The 23,989-nt window shown below is 34.6% G+C and overlaps 1 pseudogene; it reads right to left on the bottom strand.

Moving 5' to 3' along the window:
- Positions 1-23,600, bottom strand: part of LOC148938932 (uncharacterized) — a 34,963-nt pseudogene extending 11,363 nt beyond the window's left edge.
- Between the last annotated feature and the right edge of the window lie 389 nt (positions 23,601-23,989).

Raw genomic sequence — 23,989 nt, 5'->3', positions numbered from 1 at the left:
TCAAAATGAACTTTGAAAACTTAAGAGAATGTAACTGTGACAAGGTAAACCATGACAAAACACTACTTAAATATTCCAACGCTTGCATTTCAACGAAAGAAATCTAAGATGAACTTTGAAAAATCAAGAGAATGTAACTGAAACAAGGTAAACCACGACAAAACACAACTGATATAATCTAACTCATGCATTTCAATGAAAAAAATTCAAAATGAACTCTCAACAATCAAAAGAATGTAAGTATGATAATGTAAACCACGACAAAACATTACTGAAATATTCCATATCTTCTATTTCAACGAAAGATATACAAAAGTAAATTGGGAAAATAGAAAGAATATAACTGTGACTAGGTAAACCACAACAAAACAGTACTTAATTAGTCCAACTCTTACGTTTCAAAGGGGATAATTCGAAGTTAATTTTGAAAAATATAGGCAATGTAACTGTGATAAGGTAAACTACTTCAAATCACTTCTAAAATATTCCACCATTTACATTCTTACAAAAGATATACGATAAAGAACTTTGAAAAATCAAGAAATTGTAACTGTGGTAACAAGGTAAAACACAAAATGACACTATTAACTTTTCCAACTCTTGCATTTCAACGAAAGAAATCCAAAAATTAACTTTGAAAAATCAAGAGAATGTAACTGTGACAAGGTAAAGCACAACAAAACACTAGTGAAGTATACCAATTCTTGCATTTCAACGAAAGAATGTCAAAAAATGAACTTTGAAAAATCAAGAGAATGTAACTGTGACAGGGTAAACCATGACAAAATACTACTGAAATATTTCAACTCTTGCATTTCAACAAAAAAAATTCAAAAATGAACTTTGAAAAATCAAGAGAATGTAACAATGCCACGGTAAAGCACAACATGACACTACTGAAATATTCCAACTCTTACATTTCAACAAAAGAAATCAAAAATGAACATTGAAAAATCAAGAGAATGCAAGTTTGATAAGGTAAACCACGAAAAAACACTACTGAAATATTCCAAATCTTGCATTTCAACGAAAGAAATCCAAAATGAAGTTTGAAAAATCGAGAGAATGTAACTGTGACAAGGTAAACCACGACAAAACACAACTGAAATATTCCAACACTTTCATTTCGACGAAATAATATCAAGAGAATGTAACTGTGAAAGAGTAAACCACGACAAATACTATTTAAATAGTCCAACCCTTGCATTTTAACGATAGAAATTCAAAATGAACTTTGAAAAATCAAGAAAATGTAACAGTGAGAATTAAACCACGACAAAACACTACTGAAATATTCCAACTTTTGCATTTCAACGAAATAAATTAAAAATAAACTTTAAAAAATAAAGAGAATGTAACTGTGATAAGGTGAACAGCTATAAATCACTACTTAAATTATCAAATTCTTACTTATCAAGGCAAGAAATCCAAAATGAACTTTGAAAAATAAATATATAGTATGTTCGATAAGAACACTACTGAAGGACAAGACACTAGTGAAATATGACAACCTTTTCATTTCAATGAAAAAAATTAAAAATGAACTTTGAAAAATCAAAAGAATGTAAGTATGATAAGGTAAACCACAACAAAACATTACTGAAATAACCCATATGTTCTATTTTAACTAAAGATATACAAAAGGAACTTGGGAAAATAGAAAGAATATAACTGTGAATAGGTAAACCACAAGAAAACAGTACTTAATTATTACAACTCTTACGTTTCAAGGAGGGTAATTAGAAGTTAACTTTGAAAAATCGAGGCAATGTAACTGTGACAAGGTAAACCACTACAAAACACTTCTAAAATATTCCAACTTTTGCATTTTTACAAAAGATATCCGACAAAGAACTTTGAAAAATCAAGATAATGTAACAGTGACAAAGTAAAACACAAAAAGACACTACAGAAATATTCAAGCTCTTTCATTTCAACGAAAGAAATTCAAAAATGAACTATGAAAAACCAAGAGAATATAGCTGTTACATGGTAAACCATAACTAAACACCATTAAAATATTCCAACTCTTACATCTCAACAAAAAAAATACAAACTGAACATTGACAAATCAAGAGAATGCAAGTTTGATAAGGTTAACCACGTAAAAACACTACTGAATTATTCCAACTCTTGCATTTCAACGAAAGAAATCCAAAATGAAGTTTGAAAAATCAAGAGAATGTAACTGTGACAAGGTAAACCATATCAAAACACTACTGAAATATTCCAACTCTTGCATTTCAATGAAAGAAATCTAAAATGAACTTTGAAACATCAAGAGAATGTAACTGACACGGTAAGCCACGACAAAACACTACTGACATATTCCAACATTTGCATTTCAACGAAATAAATACAAAATGAACTTTGAAAAATCAATTGAATGTATCATTTACAAGGTAAACCATGACAAAAAACTATTGTATTTTTCCATTACGTTTCTATCAGCGATTGAATTCCAAAATGATCATTAAAAATTCAAGAGAATAAAATCGTGGCATGGTGCTCCGTAAGGAGACACTACGGAAACGATGCATCACTATCATTTCACAAAATAACCTCAAAAATTAACTTTTAAAAATCAAGAAAATGTAACTGTGACAAGGTAAACAATGACAAAACACTACTGAAATACTCCAACTCTTGCATTTCAACCCAAGAAATCCAAAATGAACTTTGAAAAATCAAGAGAATGTAACTGTGACAAGAAAACTACTGAATGACAAAACACTACTGAAATAATCCAACTCATGAATTTCAATGAAAAAAAAATTCAAAATGAACTTTGAAAAATCAAGAGAATGTAAGTGTGATAAGGTAAACTACGACAAAACACTACTGAAATAATCCATCTCTTACATTTCAATGAAAGAAATTCAAAAGGAACTTTGGAAAATAGAAAGAATGTAACTGGGAATAGGTAAACCACAAAAAAATAATAGTTAATTAGTTAAACTCTTTCGTTTCCATGAGGAAAATCCGAAGTAAATTTTGAAAAATTTAGGCAATTTAACTGTGATCAGGTAAACCACTACAAATCACTACGAAAATATTCCACCATTTATATACTTACAACATATATACGAAAAAGAAAGTCGAAAAATCACGAAAATGTAACAGTGAAACAGTAAAACATAAAAAAACACTACTGAAATATTCTAACTCTTACATTTCAAAGAAAGAAAAACAGAAATTGAGTTTGAAAAATCAAGATAATGTAACTGTGACCAGGTAAAGCATAACAAAACACTACTGATAGGTTCCATCGCTTGCATTTGAACGAAAGAAGTTCAAAAATGAACTTTGAAAAACCAAGAGAATGTAACTGTGACAAGGTAAATCATAACTAAACACTACTGAAATATTCCAACTCTTGCATTTCAACAAAAGAAATCAAATCTGAACATTCAAAAATCAAGAGAATGTAAGTTTGATAAGGTAAACCACGACAAAACACAATGGAAATATTCTAAATCTTTCTGAACTACGAAAAATCTCCAAAATGAACATTTAAAAATAAAGAAAATAAATCTTCTAACAAGTATAACACAGGAAGTCCCTATTGAAATAGACTTTTTATTGCGTTTTATGGACAAATCTCACTAGCGTGGATCTTTGACAGGGTCCACAAAAACGAAACACTATTTAAATATTCCAACTCTATTGAAGCATTTGACACTATTGAGGCATTTCAACGATAGAAATCCAAAACAAACTTTGAAAAATCAACCAAATGTAACAGTGACAAGGTAAAGCACAAAATCACACTACTGAAATATTCGATCTCTTTCCTTTAAACAAAAGAAATTCGAAATGAACTTTAACAATTCAACAAAATGTAACTGTAAGAAAGTAGAACAGGACAAACTACTGAAATATTCCATCTCTTGCAATTCAACGAAAGAAATCCAAAATGAATTTTGAAAAATCAAGAGAATGTAACTGTGACAAGGTAAACCATAACAAAACACTACTGAAATGTTCCAACACTAGCATTTCAAAGATAGAAATCCAAAAATGAACTTTGAAAAATAAAGAGAATGTAACTGTGACAAGTTAAACCACAACAAGGCACTACCGAAATATTCCAACTCTTGCTTTTCAACGAAAGAAATCCAATATGAACTTTGAAAAATTAAGAGAATTTAACTGTGACAAGGTAAACCATGACAAAAAACTACTGAAATATTCCAACTCTTGCATTTCAACGAAAGAAATCCAAAATGAACTTTGAAAAATCAAGAGAATTTAACTCTGAAAAGGTAAACAACGAAAGAAAACTACTGAATTATTCTAACTGCTGCATTTAAATGAAAAAAATACGAAATGAACTTTGAAAAATCAAGAGAATGTAACAGTGAATACGTAAACCACAACAAAACACTACTGAAATATTACAACTCTTGCATTTCAATGAGAGAAATCCAAAATGAACTTTGAAAAATTAAGAGAATGTAAGTTTGACAAGGTATACTACGACAAAACAATAGTGAAATATTCCAACCCTTGCATTTCAAGGAAAGAAATCGAAAATGAACTTTGAAAAATCAAGAGAATGTAACTGTGACACGGTAAATCACGACAAAACACAACTGAAATATTCCAACTCTTGCATTTCAACAACAGAAATTCAAAAAGAACAATGAAATATAAAGAGAATGTAACTGAGTCATTGTAAACAATAACAACAGGAGGATGAAATATTAAAACAATTTATATTCCAATAAATAAATACAAAAATGAAAATTGAAATAAAAATAAATTGTAACTGGGACAAGGTACAGAGCAAAGCTAAACAACTGAAATTTTCAAAATATTATTTCGGGGAAAGAATTTTAAAATGAACTTTAAAAAATCAAGAGAATGTAACTGTGACAAGGTAAACCACAAAAAAACACTAAAGGTGGGATGGGGAGCCAAAAGTTGGGGGGATGTGGCCCTTTTGTGTCTCAAATGCGCAATAAAAAATTATTAAAAGATGGGGGGCAAAAAAGTTGGGCGGTCCTTTGGGGACCTGGGGGGTTCTTTGGGGGCCCTTGGGGTCCCGGAGACATTTGGAGATCTGGGGGGTATTTGGGGGTCCGGGGGCATTTGGGGGGCCCGGGGCCGTTTTGGGGTCCTGGGGGCATTTGGGGCGGGGGCGGGAGGGCATTGGGGGGAGAGCCTTTTGGGGCCCAGGGGGGCATTTGGGGGCACGGGGGCATTGGGGTTGGGGTAGGGGGGCCCTTTGGGGTTGGGGATAGGGGACCTCACAAGACTGTTCAAATGGAACTTGTGTATTATAATGACCACGGAGTTTCACCCTCAAATCCTCTTCTAAATCATCTTCTAAAATGCCTCAAACGGTTTCACCCAAATCATCTTCTAAAATGTCTCGAACGGTTTCGCCCAAATAATCGCCTAAACGTAATTTCTGCGTGTTCCTTTTGTTTTGGCATCCCTGCGCTGTCACATTTGAAATTCCTAGGAAACCTTTTCCCGCGTTAATCTCTTCATCTCATAGGTGTTCCTAGCTACACTATTATGGTTTCGATAGAATATTAATTTTATCGCTAAGTCTAAAGATCAGAGAAGCCGTATTTAAAAAATAGAATATTAATTTATCTCTTTAGAGTCCCGTATAATTCCTAGGAAATAAGTGATGCCATTTCTAATTCCCCTTTCGTGAATCAATAATTCCCCTTAGAAACAACAAATAAATTCCCCTTTATTGAATCAATAATTAACATTTTAAACAACAAAGAAGTTCCCCTTTCTTGAATCAATAAATCCCCTTAGAAACAACAAATAAATTCCCCTTTCATGGACCAATAATTTCCCTTAGAAACAACAAATAAATTCCCCTTTCTTGGATCAATAATTCCCCTTAGAAACAACAAATTAATTCCCCTTTCGTGAATCAATAATTTCCCTTAGAAACAACAAATAAATTCCCCTCGAGTCGATCAATACATTCCCCTCGATTATGCAAATCAATTTCTCAGAAATTCTCTCCCCTTTGTGGATCAATACATATCTCCCCCGTCAATGCGCATGTGCAAACTTCGCCCCGGAGACAATACACCTGGACAAACAACAACAAATCAATTGACCTTGACCCTCATTAGAATCGATCGATAAACCTTGAATAAATAATAGCCCGTCAGCGTTAGACTAAATTGTAGATAGCAGCAGTGGTGTCGTTCAGGAGATATTAGATCATTCCTACTCATATAAGGTTTTTATAGAATGTTGTCGTAGAAACTTCAAAAAGGGCTCATTTAATTGGAAATTGAAGGGGCTAGTGCCCTTTTTAATAGTCGAAAGTGACGAAAGGTACTAACCCCTCTCTCATGACCATTATTTCCCAAAACCCATACAATTAAAAATTTTGAGATTGAAATTTTATTCAATGTAGTTGAAAGTTCTCGAAATTAATGATTTTGAGGATGACAAACCCCCCAAATTCATCAGGCCAAGGGTTTTATGTTATGCCCTGGGACATATAAGGTTTTTATACAGTATTGTCGTAGAAACTTAGAAAGGGTTCATTTGACTGGACATTGAAAGGGTCAGTGCCCTTTTTAATAGTCGAAAGTGAATGGAGAGCAACTAACCCCCCTCTCACGCCCACCATTCCCCCAAAAACATCCAATCAAAATTTTGAGACATCTATTTTGATCAATGTAGTTGAAAATTCTGGAAAATAGGTTTTTGAGGATGATGACCGCCCCCCCCTAACAGCCTTCCGGGTAAGGGTTGTAAGTTATACCCTTGGAGCATATAAGGTTTTTATGGAAAGAGTTGTCATAGAAACTTCAAAAAGAGCTAATTCGATTGGAAATTGAAAGGGCTAGTGCCCTTTTTAATAGTCGAAAGTGATTTGAGGGCAACTAACCTCCCTCTCACGCCCACCATATCCCCAAACACATCCAATCAAAACTTTGAGATTGCATATATTTTGTTCAACGTAGTTGAAAGTTCTGGAAATTATGATTTTGAGGATGAAAAAACCCCCAAAACCCTCAGGTCAAGGGTTTTAAGTTGTACCCTGGGGCATATAAGGTTTTTATAGAAAGTGTTGTCGTAGAAACTTACAAAGGGTTCATTTGATTGGAAATTGAAAGGGTTAGTGCCCTTTTTAATAGTCGAAAGTGAATGGAGAGCAACTAACTCCCCTCTCACACCCAGCATCCCCCCAAACACATCCAATTAAAATTGTGAGATATCTATTTTGTTCAATGTAGTTGAAAATTCTGGAAAATAGGTCTTTGAGGATGATGACCGCCCCCCTCAGAGCCCTCCGGGTAAGGGTTGTAAGTTATACCCTGGGAGCATATAAGGTTTTTATGGAAAGAGTTGTCATAGAAACTTCAAAAAGAACTCATTCGATTAGAAATTGAAAGGGCTAGTGCCCTTTTTAATAGTCAAAAGTGATTTGAGGGTAACTAACCCTTCCTCCCACGCCCACCATTTCCCCAAACACGTCCAATCAAAACTTTGAGATAGCCATTTCGTTCAACGTAGTAGAAAGTTCTGGAAATTATGTCTTTGAGAATGACCAACCCCCCATAACCCTCAGGGCAAGGGTTGTAAGTTATTCCCTGGGGTCATATAAGGTTTTTATTGATAGCGTCATCGTAGAAACTTCAAAAAGGGCTGACTCAATTGGAAATTGAATGGGCTAGTGCCCTCTTTAATATTCAAAATGGATTGGAGGGTAACTAACCCCCCGTTTCACACCCACCATTTGCCCAAACACATCCAATCAAAATTTTAAGATAACCATTTTTTTCAACGTAGTTGAAAGTTGGCATTTAGGCTTTTGAGGATGACGCCCCCCCCCCCCCCAGCCCTCAAGGCAAGGGTTGCAAGTTATGCCCTGGGGGCATATAAGGTTTTTATTATAAGGTTTATTATCTGTATGCTACCACTGCTATTACAATTACCACTAGTCCCCGGCGTCACACCTATTAGATAATACTAATGCAATCAATGTTGACCAGAAACCCTTTTTTTTTATCAATCTTCCTCAAATTCCATTTTTATTTACAAGATATTCTACCTAGTCATGAGGTAGAAACTTCACGAGTTGCTGGCTGGACGCTGGTCTTCTTCGTTATTCATGAAGAGAAGTAGAGATCTGGTAAAAACGAAATGGCTGTGGCATTTCAGAGCCCTTGCAAGATAGTTGAAATATCTAAGAGCTATGAATTCCTAACAGAATTAATTATTAAATTAGTAGTATTTTTATGCGTCGAAAATTACTGTATACAAAACTTCGAATACCGGATCACAAAATTCATCATTTATCTTGGATTATTAGTGCAAGTCAAAAAAAAAAAACTCCTTCAGACAAACTTCAGAACTATATTAGAACTGCAGGATGTGGCTATAGTTATCGTGAATAAGAATCAACTTATCCACTCTGTGTGGACTGAGGCCATTTCTCTTCTAAGTCGATATCATAGTCACTATCAGGCCTACCACTAAAAATAGTCTTTCTGCGGTTACAGTAGTCGCAAGAATGAACAATAACTTTCTGGCAAGTCCGGTGACGTACGAAATTTAATCACGATTGTGTCTCCAGAACTGAAGAACGTTGCCGTTACCGTCATCTTCGGTTTCTTCCTATGTCTTTAAAAGGGAAAATATAGTGCAAATTGATTCCTGATTGTTTCCAGCTCTTCCAGACTCTCTTCTCTTTTTTAGACAACCTCTTTGTCCTCTCTTTCAGCCTTTTTTGGCAAGGTTCTTCAACCTTGAAAAATGTCAAAGAAAATAATTTTTCACACGACCTCTTTTCCACGCCACTGAAGAGGTAGAGGTCAAGGCGCGTTTTTTATAGAGGTATCGCCAGTAGCTACTAACCTGCTTAATTTTCAAATATTGTTTTTAATGATATTCATTAAAAACAATTATTCAAAAATTACGTATTTAATTTTTACTATTTTTAAGTAAAACAAGTTCTTACTAAGCCAGATTTAATGAATGTAGATTTTTTAAATATATTAAAAAGGCTTTGTGGAGGTCCACAAAGCCTCCTTTAGAGCCCGTGGTTTATATTTATAAAATTCACATATATTGTATATTATATTTAAAAAAAAACTCTTTTCCGTACCATCCAAGAGGTAGAGATCTAGATACCTTTTTTTAGAGGTTTCGGCAGTTTCTTCTACTTGTTAAGATTAGTCAAATATTACTTGTAAATAGTGCAAGCAAGTGAGAAACTAGTAGCCAACTTACTAGTTGTCTACTATAGCCACTAATCCTGAATTTTATACTAAAGCTGAATTTTAGGGGGAGGCTTGGCTGGTCTAATCGGCACTTCCAGTGCTGTATAATAGAAATCTCAAAACAAAAATATAAGGCAACATCATTCAGCCAGGGGGAGGGGGGCTGGAGCCCCCCTTTGCCCCCTCCCCCTATATGGGGTCCATGCATTTAGTAGCATCCACTAAGCATACATCAAAACCCCATTAAGCAGTAATAAAATTATCATTGTTAGCAGCAATTCTTATTAATATTTGTATCTTAAACTTTTTCACATTCAGAATATATTGTACAAAATACACAATACAACATTCACATACAAATCAAGACATAATACATAATTTGATTGGCTTGTGGAAAGTGCAAGTACTAGAGATGCCTGTTCCCTGCAGTTTAAGGCCTGATGGCCGGCTGAAACCAATACGGCTGTTCCCGCTGGCTCAAGCTCTCTTCTGCACAAATTTAAAATAAACGTAATAAACACAAAGTAAATCCCTTAAAGCCCGATTTTTCCTATTTGAAGTAGCTTCAATTTTGTTATACACATAGTGCCAACCACCTGATTTTTAGATGACTGATGGGAATGCATGGTTGTGCTCTTACAAAATACAAAATAATTCTTAAAAATCAAGAGAGGCTTTTAAAAAAATACAAAATACTTCTTAAAAAACACAAATATGTTTTTACAAAAGTGTTCATACAAAATACAAAATAAGTCTTATAAAAATACATCCACTAAGGATGTATTTCTTCTTTTTTAATCTTTTTTAATCTTTTGTAATCTTCTTTTTTAACAAAAAAAAATGGAATCTAAAACAGACTTCTTTTAGCAACCAAATGCACTTTTTCACATTCAGAATATATTGTACAAAATACACAATACAACATTCACATACAAATCAAGACATAATACATAATTTGATTGGCTTGTGGAAAGTGCAAGTACTAGAGATGCCTGTTCCCTGCAGTTTAAGGCCTGATGGCCGGCTGAAACCGATACGGCTGTTCCCTCTGGCTCAAGCTCTCTTCTGCACAAATTTAAAATAAATGTAATATACAAAAAGTAAATCCCTTAAAGCCCGATTTTTCCTATTTGAAGTAGCTTCAATTTTGTTATACACATAGTGCCAACCACCTGATTTTTAGATGACTGATGGGAATGCATGGTTGTGTTCTTACAAGATCCAAAATAGTTCTCAAATAGTTCTATTTTGTACAAAATACAAAATAATTCTTACAAGTACAAAAAAGTTTTTACAAAGTACAAAATAGGTTTTACAAATATTCTTTACAAAGCAGTCTAAACAAAATAGTCTTATAACAAAATACAAATATTCTTTCAAAATTAGTTCTTACAAATAAAAATAGTTCTCACAAAATACAAAATAGTTCATACAAAATAGCTCTTACAAAATACAAAATAGCTCTTACAAAATAAAGAATAATTCTGACTAAAACCAAAATAATGGGTATTACAATAGCACTGCTTAAATACAGAGCGATGTGAGCTCTAATTTTGCATTATTTTTTCATCTCTTTTTTCATTTTTTTTTCCTTTTTTGTCTTTTTTTCATTATTTTTTTTATTTTTTGTGCTCTTTTTTGCATTATTTTTTCTTCATTTTTTTCTTTTCTTTCTTTTTTTGCTCTTCTTTCATTTTTTTTGCTCTTTTTGTAATTGAAAGATCTGACAACATCCTAAATAGTTCTTACAAAACAGAAATAATTATTATAAAATACAAAATAGTTCTTACAATTACAAAATATTTCATTCAAAATCCCAAAAATGCTCTTATTGAACATAAATAGTTCTTAGAAAATACAAAATAGTTACAAAAAATGTAAAGTAATTTATAGAAAATATGAAATATTTCTTACAAAATGCAAAATAGTTCTTACAAAACACAATAATTCTGTACCGTGAGTAAAATGTGATATATTTAAAATACCAAAAAATAAAATCTTTTTCTTTCTAAAGATACTTCCGACTTTCTCTAATCAAGTTTAAATCTAGCTTCAAAAAAAGAAAACTTCTTAATCAGCAAAAAGAGAAATTGCATTTTAGCTTCAGCCAAACAACGACACTATTCGGTTTGAATTTTGCTAAGATATTTGGTAATAAAAAAAATGATAGATACAATGTTTCTCAGGAAGCTTAAGTTATAACGTTTAATCATCAGATATATTTAAAACAAATTATTGGACGATCAGTGAGCACAATGAAGTGAGTTTGCAAACATAAGTACAAGGTAGCGGCCCCCTCCACAGGACTTGGGCCAATCGTGAAAAAGCTAGTAGAACACAGAAGCGATATTTGTGTGATATAGTGAAAAAAAGTGTTTTTTGGGGCATTCGTAAATCAGAATTATTATTATTGACATCCAGGCATTCCCATTCAAATTATTATTATGACGCAGTCATTGTAGAGATTTGGTCAATTATTGTTATCTCAGCCAATATTGTCGTCATTTGAAGTGAAGCACTGTTGTACACCTAAATGTAACTCTCAATAAAACTATTGCTTTTCTTTTTTGCGTTCGTTTTATCTATGTGTCTGTATCTAATCGCATAGCAGGTAACTAGTTCGTATGCCTCCATTGGTACGTTCCCAGGAATCTGATTTCTACATAACTTTAGAGGTAATTGACAAAGAGATAACTCGAGGAGGCGAGTTTACCCAAAGGGAATCTGAGGTTACGCTCCCGGATTGATAATTAGGGAATTCCTAACCTACTATAGCTACGCATTTTATCTTTGTGCTTTCAGCAGGTGGCAGGATCGGTACACCACTTTAAAGCTTAATAATACGTTGACGCAGTCAATCTTTATTACCACAATTGTCACAGCCAGTCTTTTTATTATCGCTACAAATGGCACGGTCGGAAATTGGAGGAAGACACACGAACTAGTTAGTCTATAAACTTTGTAATTTAAATTTAATAATTGGAGAGATACAGACATATAAAAAAAGTGATTAGGCCTATAATCGCTAAGCTTTAATAGGAAAACCCTTTAAAATATCTCATTGGAGATAATATCCTCCCCCAAAATAGGTTAAGTGAAAAAATAAATTTATTTTGAGTTATTCAAACGCAAAAATGTCAGAAAAATTAAGTGAACTATTAATGGCGCAAAAGTTGGTCGCGAAAAACGTAGAAACAGCAAAATCTATTCCACAATACGATGGACAAACAGATATCGACGAATTTAATATCCAATTGGCCCAGTTTGTAGAATTAACAAAAACAGAGCTAGAGACGTTAGTCGGCATGCTTCTATTAAGATTAAAAGGACAGGTCCTAACCTTTTAAAAGCAAATTGAAGATACTATAGGTGATGACGCCAGCTTGCCAATAAATACGGTGGACAAATTGTTAACGGCATTTAAAGATAGATCTATCGAAACTAGTTCCACAAATAAATTAAAACACGGAATGGTATGCTTTGACCATTCACAAAACGTAAGAGAATATCTTGATAGTATACGGATTTCAGTAGAAGCAAAATTAGGAAAAGGGTCAGGAGAACTGTATGAAAAAGTCATACTAAATACCTTTTTGCAAGGGCTACTCCCAAAACTATATAGAATGGTAATATCCAAAAATATTCAGACGTTAGATCTTGCTGTTCAGGAGGTAGGGCGATTAATCGAAGTCGATACGATGGTGGCAAATCAATATAGAACGAAAATAAACAGCCTAGGCGAATCAAACGCAACCCTGACCTTCAAAGGCGATCAGGCGTCTCCCAATTTCTTTTCAAGGGATAACTCAATATTGCCACAAAGAAATAGAACGCAAGAACCCGTTAGGCAGAAGACAGTACGTTTTCAACCCGTCAAACAAATTAGTTATAACAATAACCCAACAATAATAAGATGCTAAATTTGCAATCGCGTTGGGCCCATCGCGAACGAGTGCCGTTATGTCCCCAATCGCACATAAAGGATCGCCTTCGGTAGAACGCAAAATTATGGCAACCATTTGTTCGGAAGAACAATTTTTACCGCCAGTGGTGCACTAGGCTATAGCCAGGGAAGATTGCGCCAATCAGTACCTTACAACGCGTACCAACCAAATGTGTATAACCCTGCCCCTAATAGACAAAATAATTATTGGCCGACGGGAAATACAAATTTTTCAAGCCAACGGCAAATAGCTAATTGGCCGACGGGAAATGATAATTATTCAAGCCAACGGCATTGGCAGTCACCGCCAGCAACTGGCACTGACGCGAGAAATCCAAACTATCGTAATAATACATAGCGAATGCAGACAAATGTAAATCCATTAGATATGCCTACGGAATCTCACATGTCAGAATCTCTATTGCAGACACCGACGTACGAAATAAACCCACGGGGAAACGCGTCAGGCCCTTCAGAAGAATAAATTGGACCCAGAGGGCGCCTAGAATGTTTTATAGGTCCAAACCGATAGTAGTACCGTCTTGTAGTGATAGAAATAATCAGTTACCTATATTTAATGATTTTTGTATGGCAAATATTTACTTTAAGGCTTTAATTGACTCTGGTGCTACCGCGAACATCATAAACTCATGCGTATTTAATATGTTGCCTCCACATATTAGGCAACAAAGAAATTTTAATAATCCCAATTTAACTAGCGTGACAATCAATTGGATGCAAAAGGTTCAATTCGCCTAAACGTAAAAAGGGATAATAGAATCTTTCCGACCAATTTTATAATGTGCGATAACTTTCCGTATGAAGCCATTATCGGCGCAAATTTTTTAAGGTCTAATAGAGTACTATTAGACGTGGCAAACGAAAGGCTTGTCTACCCGGCTAAGGTAGGAGAAAGACTTTCCACCTTAAGAAACTGTAACACAGGTTACGAAGAGAACGTAGCAGTAAATAAAATTTCTGGCGGTATAATGTCGCAATCTTTTGAACCTCATGTCTCGCAAGGAGGACATGGCATAATCAGAAATTTGTTCAGTTATTCTGAGAGACATTGCAGAAATGAAGTAAATTTAAATAATAAGCGCATTGAAGCTGCAAAAATAAAAATAGGAGATATGCGACAGTATAGGTCGAACGAAATTAAGAAAATAGCGGAAATATGGAAAAACATAGTAAAACCCAATGTGACGCCGCAAGATGCTGCAATGACGCAGCATAGAGCCAGTATGAATCTAATAGACAATAATAGTGAAGAGAAATTGTACGAGTTCGTGATTCGGAAAACAAAGATCCCTCCCAAAACAATGCAAAGATATCAAATATCACAGATGATGGAACCAGTAGATAGCAAATCTGAAATATGGTTTGCGATCCCGTCAAATGAAATTCCTGAAAATCTGTTATGCGAGGAACAGATTATATCTTGCGACAAAGGAGAAAGTTTTATTTGGGTAGCTATTAACCACGAAAATGTTACAATGACAATAAAAAAGGGGACATGTTTAGTTCAAATCCAAGTTTTCTCGGAGAATGATTTAGATAAATGGGAAAATTCCAAAAGAAGCCAAGTAAATGGCATTAAAACCTCAATTAACTAATACCCTCTAACTAAATCGCAATTCTTAAATAAATTTAAATATGGATCATATTACGGACATAGAACTTAAGAAAAAATTATGCGAATTATTATGGCATTTTAAATATTTGTTTTATGCATCCGAATATGACATCGGACTGACACCATTTTACTAAAATTAAATTTTAACGACTGGTAATCCTGTAGCGAAACATCCATATCGTGTGCCGTACAAGCACAAAGAATGGTTAAAAAATAAAATTCATGAATTAGAAAAAAATGAAATTATACGCCCCAGCGCCAACCTTATATTATACGCCAACCTTAGACTTGTTGTAGATTATAGAGCCCTTAACAAACAAGTAGTTAGTGATAAATTTCCTTTACCAAGAATAGATGAAATTCTTGACTCTATTTCAAGCAAAAACAAAAATTTTACTTCTTTGGATCTTACCCAAGGCTACCACCAGGTGAAAATAGCCGAAAAAGATGTCTAATAAACTGCGTTTTCTACGGCTGAATGTGGTTCCTACGAATATCTAAGAGTACTTTTTGGACTTAAGACGTTCAAGCGCACTACGTAGACCCTTAAAGCATCTATTAAGAGGATTAAAGAATATCATTCATTTTGTTGATGATGTCATATGCGTGGGAGAAAACGCTGAACAACACTTAGCAACATTAGCTAATGTGTTCGAGAAATTCAGACAAGGCAATTTAAAATGTCGGCCCGGAAAAATAAATTTATATCAACCTAAAATTAAATTTTTAGGAGTAGTGGTGACGCAAGGAGAGATATCTCCAGACCCTGACAAAGTAAAATGTGTTGAAAACCTCAAACCCGCAAGAACTATGAAAGAATTAAGAGGAATTTTAGGACTTACTGGCTACTTTCGATAATTGGTGTGCAATTACGCCCAAATTGCAAAACCCCTCACGGAATTAACTAAAGGGAACTCCAAAAATATTACTAGGTCCCAGGAAGCTCAAACTTCCCAAAACCATCTCAAAAAGGCACTCACTTCTGACCCAATATTATCGCTGCCTAATTTTGAAAACGGACAATTTCTGGTCACAACCGATAATAGTTCAAAGGGCATTGGTGCTATTCTTTCGCAAATAATCCCGGTAGAAAACCCTAATCCTCTAGAGAGAACGCCTAAAAAAAAAAAATAGAAAAAAGTTAATTGCCATTCGAATAGAGACCTATCAAAGGGCGAAAGTAGTTATTCCACCACACAATTAGAATTATTATCTATAATCCACCTCTAGGACTAATTTAGACAAAATTTAATTGGTAGAATTTATACTACAATCAGACCATAAAAGCTTGCAGTACCTGCACACATTTAAAAACCCCATGGGCATTCCAGCTAGATGTATGATGAAAATCTAAGACCTAAATCACGAATTTGAACACTTGAAAGGTAAACAAAATGCAGCTCGGTACTTTTTGAGTAGAAACCAAGAAAATACTCCGTCGGATACTGAGGAAAATGCAGTTAACGTTATCAATACTAAGAGCAAACATATATGTAAGAAAAACAAAGTCAAAGACACAGTAAAAGAAAATAAGGTCAACCATTGTCCCTTGTCTTTAGAAAATATAAAAAGAAATCAAAAAAGGACGAAATGTGTCTAGCACTTATTAATTATTTTGTGAATGATGATGCGCTACCAGATAAATTCAATACTCTTAGAAAAGAGATAGACGATTTTTACTATGATCTTGATGAAGAAATACTATGTAGAATCGTGACCGCTGAGGCAAATAGAAACCAAACCTCATTAATACCTGTATTACCCCAAAACCTAATAACACCTGCATTCGAATATTTTCATTCAGACATAGGTGGACACTTAGGAGTAACGAAAACTTTCCACAAATTAAAACAATATTTTTACGTGCCGTCGGGAATAACAATACTTAAAGAATTTGTAAATACATGCGAAGCGTGTAACTTAAGAAAAAAAACCCAAGCTTATCCTAATCCTTCAATGGGAAGAGTCCCGGTAGCGAGATTCCCCTTTGATATCGTCTCATTTGATTTATATGCAACCAATGGAGGCTTGCCTGTTTCTAACAGAGGCCACACTTGTATTCTTTCAGTTATAGATCACTTTTCCGGATTTACTTTTGCAAAAGCATTAAAAAGTCAAGGCGCTTACGCCACGAGTAAGGCGTTAGCGAAATTATTTTTAAAATTTGGCATTCCAAATAAGGTTTTAAGCGATAACGGAAGCAATTTTGTTTCAAAAGTAACAAAAGACTTAATGAGTTTTCTTAACATAGAGAAATTGGTGACGTCCACCTATCATCCACAAGCTACCGGTAAAATAGAAAATAGGCATAAAATATTTTCGAATGTATTAAGCAAAAAGACAAAAGACAACAGGAACGATTGGGATCAATTCTTACCTTTTTTAACTAACATAATCAATACTGCTTATTCAGAAACAACCAAAGACATCCCTTTTTATTTACTTTTTGGTCACGATTTTAGAATCCCCTATGACGAGATTATTGAGTCCCGGCGTTATTACAAAAACTCAGAGGATTATAAACAAGAAGTCATAAATGGGATGAGGAAAACTTATAAGATAGTTAGGCAAGAGTTGGAAAAATGTAAAATAAACCAAGAGCTAAGAAACCAACCCTAAGTCAAGGGGAGCATAGATTTCAAGATAGGAGATTGCGTCTACCTAAAGAATGAGGCAAAGACGGAAGGTAAAAAACTTTCCAACAAATATTCTGGACCGTACAGAATAGTCAAAAAGTACGATAACGATTATACTTTTAAAATGGTGAACCCCGATAGTGTAAAAACTTACTAGGCGCATGTTAGCCGAATAAAAAGAGCCAAATTTCCAGAAAGATCGGTACCGCGTCCCCCGTCTACCGATTCGTCAGATGCAGAAAATGAGCCCCCTAAATCAAGATTGGCAGAGCTAAAATCCTTTAATTTCAAGCAATACTATTTCGAGAATGAGAGTGATGAAGAAAACTTTTAAGAATTCTTACCTATGAAAAAGCTAGTTATTCCTCGGGGAAAATCACTAATACCAGAGAGAATAAAAACGCCAAAAGATCCAAAAAGTTCATCACCGGAGAGCGCAGGGGAATTAGATTATAAGATATCTCCAAAACCCCAATTTTTCCCTGATAAAATTTTGACCTCTTGTCCCCCCAAAAGGTTTCCAGACGATATGGTTTCCCCTGCAATACCAATGGAGAGGCCCCTGTCATCACAGGAGGAATTGAACAGAGCTGTAGAAACTCCGGGTATTATTGTAGAGAAAACTCCTCCCAAAGATTCAATTAAAACAAAATTGCGAGAAGCTATGGATTTAATAAATTTCCCAATAAAAAAGAGTCAAAGTACATTGCCTAAGAATAAACTCCCAAGGATGACCAGCAAGGACAATATCATGATAAAACTGTGTCCAAGGTCAAACCTAAAAAGTGGACTTCATGGAGGGAAACACTAGTGCAAAGAATGCCCCATCCCCCTGAAAAAAATGGCCTTTAAACAGTGGACAAACCCCGCAAAAAACTCTTGATTCCTCTCAAAGCTCTCAAGAATCTTTAAAATCTCCCGAGTTGAAAACTCAAAGCGAGGACTTAGAGAATAAACCTTCTACTTACAGAGGAATAGAAATTTACGAAGGAAAGGGAGGTGATACCTCAAGAATGCGAGGTGCAACTTCTAAAAGTTCTAATGCGGAATCATTGGAAACTAGTTCCGAAGAGTCTGACGGCGAATCAGACCATATAGTAGTTAAAGAAATAGGGAAATCAAAACCGACTTCAGCAGCTGCGCATGCGAAAGAAACAAAGTTAAAAAGGCAAAAATTTTTGAAAAAACAATACAAAAAATTTGATGTTATATCGTTAGCAAAGCATAAAAATAAAAAAAAAGCAAGAAACAGAAGAAAAAGTAACGACACAGTCATGTAGAACGGTTAAGAAACCGGACAGATTAAAATACCCATAAAAATAAAATAAAAAATTATGCATAGGCATCATAAAGGAATAATAAATTTAAAAACTTTTAGCTCTCAAGGAAAAATCTACACGTACCATTCCAGTACGATGCATCCAGTCCAACTGAAAGAAGTCGGAGCGTTGCCTGGCGGTTTGGAGTTTGGTGGATAACAACATTGAAGTTTCCCGGGCCAAACTTCGAGCCGGTAGACTGGCTCCCAAATCTCTCGACTCCAGGAAGAAATAAAATCGAAAATTTTTAGAGGCACTGTTAACTATAAGGAACAACCCAAAGGTCAGACTAAGAGTTTTCATAAAAATAACAATGTCTCATATTGCACTCCCAAGTTGTACCCCAAAAGCAGTACGATCAACCGTAAAGCAATATAGTTTAATTCAAAATATAGGTGACTAACGAGAAAGGTCCGAGGTAGGAGGCTCTTGGTTGACTGATAACGACACGTGGCGTTGGACGACATTTTATGAGAAGTGTTGGGATATCTCATCCACAGGCAGCGTTTTGTTTTTTCTGGGCACGCTTGCCCTCAGTTTACTTTCACAAAATCGACCCATGTCCTAACAAGCATCGAGGTCATCAAAAACAAAAAATTATCAGTACAGAACCATCTAATTATTAGCTGATCGTGTTCATAATTATGAGCGTGATCATGAATTCCGTTCCATGAGATCATGTTCATAGTTGTGATCATCATCATGATTTCTGTTCCAAAAGAAACTATTGGTCCTATACCTGAACATGATCATGAAAGGTCAAAGCCATCATGATCATTGTCATGATCATGACAATGGAATCAAAGCCTATCCGAAAGGCGATAATTGATACTGAGTTCATTACCATAACGAACGCAAAGGAAAACATTATATATTCGGCAGCTATGTAAGCCGTGGACGAACAAGACATCAGATATATGTGAAAGAATGGGATTTAATCTACAACCTTAAAGGGAATGCACCCCAGTCTTACAAGTATGGTTCAGCGCCAGCAAATGCCCCCAAGTATCGTCCGGCTAGATGGGAAATCGAAACACAATATAGAAGAAGAAGCACGAAACAACTTGGCTGTTTACAATTATTAATAAGACGCCTACAAAAGAACCTCAATATCAAGTATTTCTATTCCAAGAGACCCACTCAAACGGACCTTTTACTTCTTGATAAATGCAGAGCCCCTAAAATTTGCTATAACCTTGAAAAAAATCCCCAATGTATCAAATATGAAGGCATACATCATCCTTTAGCGGAAATTCAATATTACAAACAATTTTTATTCGACCCTGAATCTGAAGAATACAAATCCCTTGGTAGTAAATTATTTCTGAAACGTATGAAAACATACCAAGGAAAAAGAGACGCCTATAAAAATAATAACAAGAAAATTAAGAGAATATTCTAAACTCAAAACCACCTATTAGTAGGTAACTGTGGAATAAGTTAATCTCATATATATAAACCATTTTGTCTTAGTGCAGATTATAATAGTTTTAGGCCTACGGAAAAAAATATATATGATAACAGTGTAATTATGTGCTGCTCGCTTACTTATTTATGTGTTGCTTACTCGAAAAAAATAATGCAAAATTAGATAGTATAGCGATTATTAGCTAAGCTTTATAGGTATATCTCAACCAGTCATAAAGGCATATCACGACCAGAATAAAGCTTGGAAGTCCTAACTTTACTTCCATAACCTTTCTAATCCTAAAATATCCTTTCTGTTTTACGCTTACAAATCAGTTTTATTTGTCCAATACCGCAAAACAGCTACATAATAAAAAAAAATAACCTAAGTTAAAAGTTAAAGTGCCTTTAAAAAAAAATATAATAATAGCAAAGTAGTACATAAACGAACTTTGCAAAGATGGGTAAAATTAATAATAAATTAGTTCTAGAAACAAACAATAAGAAGAGGCTTAAGAATATCATAATCCTCGTTGTTCACGCAGTAGCCCAAAATATTGTAAAACATGGAGTAATATTCAAGCATGAAAATTCATTGCTAGCTAGCCATGACGCATGGAACATTTTTATGAAATTGGACCCCAAAACCTTCGAGACCTTGTTTCAACATGTAACAAGACTAAAAAAAAAACACGAATGAACTCAAAGAATCGCTATTTCAATTCCTAAGATCGAACAAAGGATTACAGGCCAGTAAAATAATGCACAGTAAAGATAATAAAGAGTTTACAACTTCAGTTGTCCCCAAACTAAAATCAAAATTCGTAATAGATGACTTTGATGAGAAAATGACAGAAATTGATATGGCACTTGGGACGAGCGCCAAGGAAGACAGAAGGAAAAGATCAGCAGGTAATATTGAATACTTATCAAGAGACGTTACTGAAATGGAAACCACACAAAACTCGAAATTACTAACTACAAGGAAAGGAATACATTATGACGCAAATTACGCAATGGTGACCGAACAGCCATTACCCAGTCTAAATGAAAAAAACGCCCAAAAAATTTCAACTCATCCAACCTTCTTAATATTACATAGACAAAGAATACAAGTCGCATTTGAATTATTTAATATGGAAATACAAAAATTAAAACAAAGTACCACGAAGATTTTTGAAGTATTTTTTCGAAGAAATAAGTACCGTAGGTCTACAGGCCTAATTCCCATCATCGGAGAACTCGCCTCCCGCCTTTTTGGTTTCACAACAGAGGAAGACCTAAACAGCCTAAGGGAAAATGTAAAAATGTTGAATAATGCCATGAACGTAACATTAAAGGTTCAGAAGATACAAGCTACTGTAGCAAATTACCAGAGAGATAAGATTGAAATGATATCTAAGAAGATCTCAAAAACTGTAAACGTAATGAATTATTTAAGGAACGAAGTGGACCGCGTAGTGACAGACACGAGCCTTACCATGGTATCAGTCGATATAATTAACATGTCCCTACTGAATCTGGTGATAGATATTAGTAAGTTCGAGTTAGCATTATTTGTCCTCAAAGGAGGAACTTTGTCATATGACATTGTAGTTCCTTCAAATCTAAAAACTTTATTTGACGAAATATAAACGCACCTAACATTTGGCTTACATTTACTCCTAGGGCCAGAACTATAAAATTTATTTCTTTACTAGACTAAATTAAAATTCCATATCACGGGAATAAATGAGGAGTTACTCGCATTAGCAACGATTCCATCGATAAACCCGCAATCCATACAAGACTTGTACAAAATTTCGACCTTCCCTGCGAACATAAAGAAGATAAATACATTTATGACTATCACATCTGAAGCAGAGTATTTGCTTGTTGATCAAAATTGACGAAAATAAGCCCTAGCCAAGCCAAAAGACTTAAAAGAGTGGGTATTATTCAAAAACCTAGTATGCCAGCTTACATTACATATTTATAATGTCAAATCTGGATCTTGTATATTAGATATATTTTTAAAAGACACCCAACAGGAAGAAATACCAGTTTCATGCGAAGCCGTGATAGGAAGTACTAAACGAGAAATATTCATACACCTTAGAAATGACCTTTGGTTATTTTCTGTTCCAAGAGAAACTGTTGGAACTTTGTCCTGCTATAATAATACAGAAAGAATAAATCCAAGTTACAGGACAGAATTACTATTACAAGATGTGGGTACGATAACCATAAAACAAGGATGTCGACTTGTAACTAAAGAGTCACTCTTCGAACACCGTTAATAACCACGAGCGCAAATGTAATAAGTCCTAAAATAATCAATTTTAAGGCAATTAACCTTTCGTACACTATTCCCAATATAGAGAGTGAGTAAATTAAAACCTCTATATGGTCCGAAATAGAAAACAATAAAGGAACATTAAGGCATACAAATATAAGAGAAGTATTAGACTTCCGGATTACCCTATTTACAAATGCGGACCAGATATTAACGTATGTAGATAATAGATACGGATTATTCTCAACCAATTTCTGGTGGAACATACTACTGACCGTATGATTCGTGTTCGCAATTTCCCTGACCATGAGAATCTTACTGACTTTTAATTATGGAAAAATCCTGAGACTAAGAAGCAAAACCCAAAGGAAGAACACGGGGAAACGGCTGAAATGCAGAAGTTAAACCCGGAACCCCATGAGAACGTCTAAGCCAAGAAAAAGGGAATACATTAGAAAACGAGTGGGTATAGAGGTCTCCAATCGTCCTTGCTATGTCTTGTTCCCTCATTGTAAGTGTCGTTTACGTAAAACCGTGTGGCTATGCTGCTGCAACATGCGTTTCTTAAACAGCACAGACGTGCGTGAACAATTAAGGCATGAAATATGTTGTAAACTGAGACCTCAAAATTTAACAATGTAGAGTAACTTATGTTTAAAAGATTCTTGTAAATCTAAGGAAGAGTTAAATAAGTGTTGAAGAATTAAATAAGCTTTGTATCGTCGTTTACTTTCTCAAAACAAGTCAAAATAAATATTGGTATTAGATTGCCCAACGAAAACAGTTTTATTTGATAATGACACGATAATGACGGTTTTTGGTCACAATCATATTATTTGTATAAATGTATTCATGTAATATCGTCTTGTAGTGTAAAATTCACCATAACAGTAACCAATGATATTGCTTATTATGTATTATGACGACTTGTTTTAAAGAACGTGTGATTCTGCCTCGTTATTTTTATTACAGGAAGTGGATTGACATGTTGGAAATCAATCATTACAATGCGTTGTCCAGTGTAGATACAACCTAGTAGCATCTATTTTCATCATACCTCAACCAACGAAGACTACTCACCATAGACTCCAAGCACTTTTCATCCCTGCTTCATTTACAAAAATTATAATTACCTTTTGATCGTTGTTTCGTCGACCAAAAACCATATTACGTATCAGGTAACACTATATTTGAAACTCAGTATCCAGTGCATTTTCGAACTATATAAACAAATGAATCCTGGAAACGCGGTTGACCAGTAAAAGATATGTGTACACAAATATCCCCCTTGATATTCCTTATGGACCCATGAACCGTTTGACTGTATATTTATGATATTTGATGATCCCAAAAATTATTTACGTGTCGCAGATTCACGCGTCGAATCTCTTTCGACTATTTCTCGGAATCCATCCTATCACCTCTATCAAATGCAAAAAGTTAATATCTTTGTTATCCCATAAATGTTATGAGATAATTTCTGAAAAAATGGACCTGGAAACCAACCATTGAATTACAAAAACCAAAATTAACCCCAGTGACTAACCCCTCAGTG

This window comes from Artemia sp. Qi Xiang Cuo, unplaced genomic scaffold, assembly GCF_049724085.1.
Source record: "Artemia sp. Qi Xiang Cuo unplaced genomic scaffold, ASM4972408v1 HiC_scaffold_29, whole genome shotgun sequence".
In the NCBI taxonomy this organism is placed as follows: domain Eukaryota; kingdom Metazoa; phylum Arthropoda; class Branchiopoda; order Anostraca; family Artemiidae; genus Artemia; species Artemia sp. Qi Xiang Cuo.
Note: the sequence above shows the minus strand (reverse complement) of the source record. Positions and strands in the feature narration are given on the sequence as shown.